Source organism: Notothenia coriiceps, unplaced genomic scaffold (genome assembly GCF_000735185.1).
Source record: "Notothenia coriiceps isolate Sejong01 unplaced genomic scaffold, NC01 NC01_scaffold00037244, whole genome shotgun sequence".
NCBI lineage: Eukaryota > Metazoa > Chordata > Actinopteri > Perciformes > Nototheniidae > Notothenia > Notothenia coriiceps.
In genome coordinates, this window is record NW_011369945.1 from 20,783,887 (window position 1) to 20,789,954 (window position 6,068).

The following is a 6,068-nucleotide window of genomic DNA, read 5'->3' on the forward strand; positions in this document are numbered from 1 at the left end:
GACTGTTCCAATCTCCAGCATACTTGGAATTCCACCGAGGCCGCGTCCTTGGTTTGGGGGTAATTTCGAGGCTGCACATGGGTAGACTTCGCGTCCTTAAAATCCCCACAATGCTTTGCGCACGGACGTACACCTGCACACTTGCTAGCCTGTTCCACTCTTCGTTTTCCGAATGGAGGAGAGGGTGATTCTCTTTTATATTCCTGACATTCACTCTCAATCTCTTGGCAATTTAGACCGCTTATATCTCTACAGTGACTAAGAACTTGGTTTCGATTAATGGAAGAGAAGAAAGAACAAGACAAGCATCAACTAATCAAGAGTCAAAATCCCACACTCAACTACACACAACCACCAACCTTAATTCCTACCCCTTTTGCCTTCGGGAGGACCATCATTATTTGCATGAGCACAAGAGATTTCTTATAGGAAAAGTAACTAACAACCACTTTGTTATTTTATTCTGGCACAACAGTCTCTTAAACTGAAAGCTTCTTGGTTACATTTATAAGACATTGTGTTGGAGAGCAGCTGCAAGTCCTTTTGCAGTAGATTATAATGGCAGGGATTGAATTAATCATTCCTGTTGACTTGGAAAGTGATACATAATGTACCAGGTGGAGGTCATGCAAGGTGGTTTTGGGACCAAACAATAGAAGAATATGATCGTGAACAAATAAAAATGTCCCTTCCTTTTTAAATATGACGAAGAAATCTTTTAATGAGGCACAATAGCATCTGCGAGCCACAAACCACAGTAAAGGCTGTGAATGAAAGATATACTACTAGCTGTAACTGAACAAAGCAACATGAAGAGGAAAACAATAAGTTAAGGCGAAATAGCAGACAAATGCTGTTAACAAAAGGGTGCAATGTCAAATAAGGTATAGGTTTAAATTGTGTTTTATTCAGTGCTTAATGCAAGTCTAATCTCTGTTGGCACTGACCTGTCTTACCCAGCATTCCTGTCCAGCAGACAAAGAAACCTGTAATCTCCTCCTCATCTTCATTTCAAGTGAGGTGACTCACATGGAAATGTCTCAATACATTGTTATTTGAATGAGCATTGTACTTGTTCCAGCCTCAGTGATTTATCGGCACATCAGCTGATTAGAACCAAGTTTATAAGAAACATATTTTAATAACACTTCCTCTATGTGTTTTAGTAACAGTAACTGTTCTAAGATTCAGTGGTTACAGTATATGACAGCTCATTTATAATGATGTACGCTGAAGTTTTGGATATTTCACCATTTAAATATTTTATCTAATTTTTAAAATAAATTGTTGTTTTTTGACCTACTTATAGAGTCAGAGAGTCAGAGGCATAATAAGGATATCATTTGTGTTTTTATCGCTATTTCACTTTCTGTTAAAGGATGAATTTTAGAGCTGTCCTAACCCCTACCTGTTTACAATCAGCAGTGTTCATCATCAGCTTCTTGCAGCAGGACATTTTTTTTTTGTGGGGACATACAGTCCTGTGTGAGACCAAAAATGTTGTGTATTCATCTGTGAAAACCCAACATTGATGTGATCTAGCTGAACCATAAATGGATTTGGCTTTAATGCTGTCAATATTAGGTTAGTTCCAAATATCCTATTATTTTTTAAGAGATACCCTACCATGTTCAAATATGAGTTTCTATTATCATTTATCTGCCGTCCTCATAATTTGTCTTTTAGTTAGTGCTAACACTTCATTTTAAACTGTTGACTGACTCGTCATTCCACTAAATTGCAATGACAGGCTGAATCTGCGACAACCGCCCTTATTCCTTCATGTGTGAAACATGAATCTGGCAAGAGTTATTAGGAATGTTTACAGAGCATTTCACAACCTTTTGGCAGACTCAAAGTGCAAAAATGAAAAAGGAGTTATTTTTTTCAACCTCAGCTGTATGTGGGCCCTGTTGGGGAAATATTTTCCAAGGCCCATAACTTTGACCCAGTTCATCAGTTCATACTGTCCTGACTGAGCACACGCACCTGTAACCTTGGCTGCTGTGCTCTCAGTGTTTTGTCTCCCTGTTCCTGCCTGTTGGCGTCAGCTGATAGAGGTATGATTATATCTTGTTATGCACAATGTTGATTATTCTCTCTGAACTAGCTAAATACATGGGTCTGGGGTAGAGTTCTTCCGAATTGACGTGTCAACTCTACCGTGAAGTCAGAACCTCTGACTCTTTGACTTGTTTTGTGAATTCTCCGGCCGAAGCTCCAAATAAACCCATCAGTGTTTGACATCAAAGCTCCAGCTCTCCCCGTGTCTCCTTTGAGTCTGTGACTCCTCCTGCATTGCTACACAGAAGTTTCCCTCACAGGCCCAAAATAAGTAGCTGTCAAAAGATAACATCACAGAAAGATTGAAGGAAATGTTACAGCAGTATTGCTGAAGGATTGCATCTAAATGAGGGCTGGGAATTCCCTGCACACAAGATGAAAAGACTTTAAGAATTGTATGAGTTTGAGATAATGTTATAAATTATTTTCTGAATTAAAAAAATACATAAAATGCCTTAAGGGTTGGTTTATTCTAGATTATTTTATGATTGTCAACAAATTAGACAAATGTCAAAAAACAAAACTCTCAAGCATCTGGTGAGTATTTCCTGTATCATTACACTGTGGGTGTCATTGAGATTGATTGGTTGGCAATGAAGAAGAATAAATTAATCAGTTTTTACATTGCAGGCCTCACTTTTTAGTTTGTTCCATTCAATAGATATGCTGACAATAAGACTGGGTTTTCAACAGCTTTCCTTTCACCTTTCACCCAGATAGATGGCTACCATGACCAGCTGTTACACAGCTCTCACTTTTTTTTCTACGTGAACCTTATCCAGATATTTTAGAGACAGAGCTGCTCGTCAACTTTTGAAAAGTAGCTTTTGTAGGCTGACAATCGGATTAAGTGGAATAGTTGGAATATTTGGGAGCAGATAGGATTTAAACCTTGTTGGTGCAAAACATTGTTATAAGGCTATACTTTTCCTGCGCTGTTTGTGGGTGAATTTCATCCAGATAGGCTGCAATCACGAGATTAAAATATAACAATGTCAGCACTGTCATAAAAGTGGTCCACAAACTGAAATTGGAGACCACAGTATTGGTTTATGAACAACCATTGTTTATGAATTCAATAAAGTTTCTATCATATTGTACAATGGTTTCCATTTGAGGTCCAATGTGATTATTGAACCAATCTGTGACTTCCTGAACCCTGTCTGTTGTCAGGAATATGTGTTCACTCAGTGGACACACACCTTAACCGTGGAGCTTTGTCCACAGCAGATAAACCTGCTGAACTCAGCAGGTATAAAGAGATCAGAGCAAACAGACAACACAGCAGCAGCCTGCAGACTGAGGGTACAGTCCATCTACTGTCAACATAATCCTTTGTACTGAATTCAAAAACGTGTTCCTCTGAGTTTGCAGAGAGAGAGAGAGAGAGAGAGAAAGAGAGAGAAAAAAAGGGGGTCGATCCAGAGTACAGTGGTGATTCAGTCGGTCGAGAGAGGAAGAAGAGAAGACGAGATGAGCCCGATGAGAATCCCACTCTGAAACCTGGTATTACCTACATCCTTATTTATGTTACATTTTGTTGTAAATATGTGTGTATAATGTACATTATTATGTATGTACTATACTCAGATACATTTATGGCTGCAACATTTTGATTTCTTGTGTATCATTTTGTATGCATTTTCCTAAATGTACGTCACAAATTGGAATTGCAACTAGTAATGTCAATCTTATTTGTTTTCTTCCAGCTCCTTTGCAGCCAGGAGCCAACTGCCACATCCTGCATTTGATGCACACATCCAGAGAAGGATTTTACTTTTGTCCACACATCTGCAAGAACAGTTTAAAACACAAAGGTTAGTTGAGATTGGTTTTGTAATTTGCCATTGAAACGCAGAAGGAAAGAGATTACTAGGAAGTGGTGCTTTGACATTTAATGTGAATTTAACAATATTTCACAGGATCTCTGCCTCCCCCTAGTGGCGACAGGCTGAAAGAACAGGGTATGTCTGAGCTGCAGCTACTCAGCACTTAAACCAAGATAAATATAACCAATTGTGCAGTATCCAGCAACTCTGCAGCATGTTTCAGTGTCTTTCAATAATAAACCCACTGAATGCACCTGCACTTCAACAAACAAAAGTAACTGGCTGAAACAAAGAGCAGCTTAATAGAAAGATATGTCTCTGGATAAAACTAAAGTGAATATTGGACTTACATTCATTTTGCAGAAAAGTGTATGTTAATGTTGCTGAAACGACTTACAACTCCACTACAATTTGTATTTATTTTATTTTTTTCATCCATTTAAACATTTCACAATCTCTATGCAACACTTAGTAGGAGTCCGGACCCCCATGTTGTGAACCAATGCCCTCATCTCTTATGATATAATGTCACTCATCTCTTTTGACTCCACTTCGAGCAATAGAATTATTAACAAAGCACTTATATACTAATAAAGGGCTGGCTTATCTAAAGCCAGTTGAGTAGCACTTGAAATGTTTTAGCTCTATGAAACCTGATGTACTTATATGATTCTGTTTTCTTCAAGTTTGTATCTTGTTGGTCGAACGCACTTATTGTAAGTCACTTTGGATAAAAGCGTCAGCTAAATGCAATGTAATGTAATGTAATGTCACCTAATCTAATGCTTTATTGTGATTCACAGGTCATAATAGTGCCTCAAACCTGGCGTCCCTGAGACCGCAGTAAGCCAGAGTCTGTACTCGCCAGGGTTGGGTGTCAGCCATGTCTAGGCCTCTTCTCTCAGACCCCCAGGAGAAGCTCCTCAGCCACTCCATCCTCACCGCAGCCCGGCTGGCCCGCGGAGGATGGACAGAGGAAGGGAACAAGACAGGGTGGCAATTTTCCCATTTTGACTTGACTGATCAAACCTCTGTCTCCAGACCAGATGGAAATCAGGGTCAAAATTGTGCCGAGATTCTTGTGAAGGAGCTTGGGAACATGCAGGTTCACATCTTAAACAGCAGGAAGACAGCTAAGGAAAGAGTGACTGGCTCTGACCAAAAGGCAGATGAAGCGAAACACACACAAGCAGAAAGAGAGACGGGTCTCTGCAGTCAGACGGGCGTCTTGGTCTGGGCCTCTGGCTGTCGCCCCACATGCAGACGCCCCAAAAGGTTTAAGGCCCCGATACTACCTGTCATCGCTGAGATGTAGAACAGCTGCCATTCGTTCCAGGACAATGTAAAAAAAAGCATATGTACTTATGGTGCTTTTTGGCTATGGTAAGAGTTTTAGAATTTGTGTAGACTTTAATTCAACCTTGTGTTAAATGTTAAATATCCCTATAGGACCATGAATAAATGATCCTTTTAATGACACAAAAACAATGTTGTTTTAAACACCTCGTGCCCATTTGTGAAAAGTATGCTAAAAGTATTTTATAAGAAATGAAATGATAAGAAATATGTCTTATATTGAACATCATTTTTTATTTCTGATTTGATTCCATTTCATGAATTTATTTGAAATTATTTTACTATTTTATTATAAATCATGTGACCCAGTCATGCCAGCTTAGTGCAGTATTTTATTACTACATTTTCAAATGAAAATTCTGAATTTTTTGTTTAAAATTCTCATCTTCATTTCAAAAGACGGTTTGCTACATTTTTTTTAATGTATTTATTTGACAGGGACAGTGCACATTGATTGACATTTCTGTAAATGCGCCAGAGTTAGCCAACAGGCTATTTTTCATCTGCAGTCCCTGGACAGATGTTGAAAGTCATCCTAAAAAAAAAAATTCACTTCAAATGATAAAAAGATTATGATAAAAGCATCTATAAAAACATAAAGACATAAAAACTAAACTAAAATACATATTCACAAAGCAGACAGATAGCAACAGGTCAAGGCACATGTACAAACAGAGCGTTGTAAAGTGCAGATTGTGTCAGTGTTGACAGAGCTGATTTTCCACTAACCATGTTTTTAAGTTAGATTTAAATAAACTGCAGGTGTTTTGTTCTCTAATCTTTACTGGGATTGAGTTCCACTGTTGTGCAGCTTTAAAA

At 38.5% G+C, this 6,068-nt stretch overlaps 1 long non-coding RNA gene across 1 annotated transcript; it reads left to right on the plus strand.

Annotated features, from left to right (window-relative positions):
• The first annotated feature begins 3,392 nt into the window (after window positions 1-3,392).
• On the plus strand, window positions 3,393-6,068 carry LOC104964995 (uncharacterized). Its single transcript, XR_800491.1, has 3 exons — window positions 3,393-3,570; window positions 3,774-3,881; window positions 4,697-6,068. It is a non-coding gene; the product is annotated as an uncharacterized lncRNA (long non-coding RNA).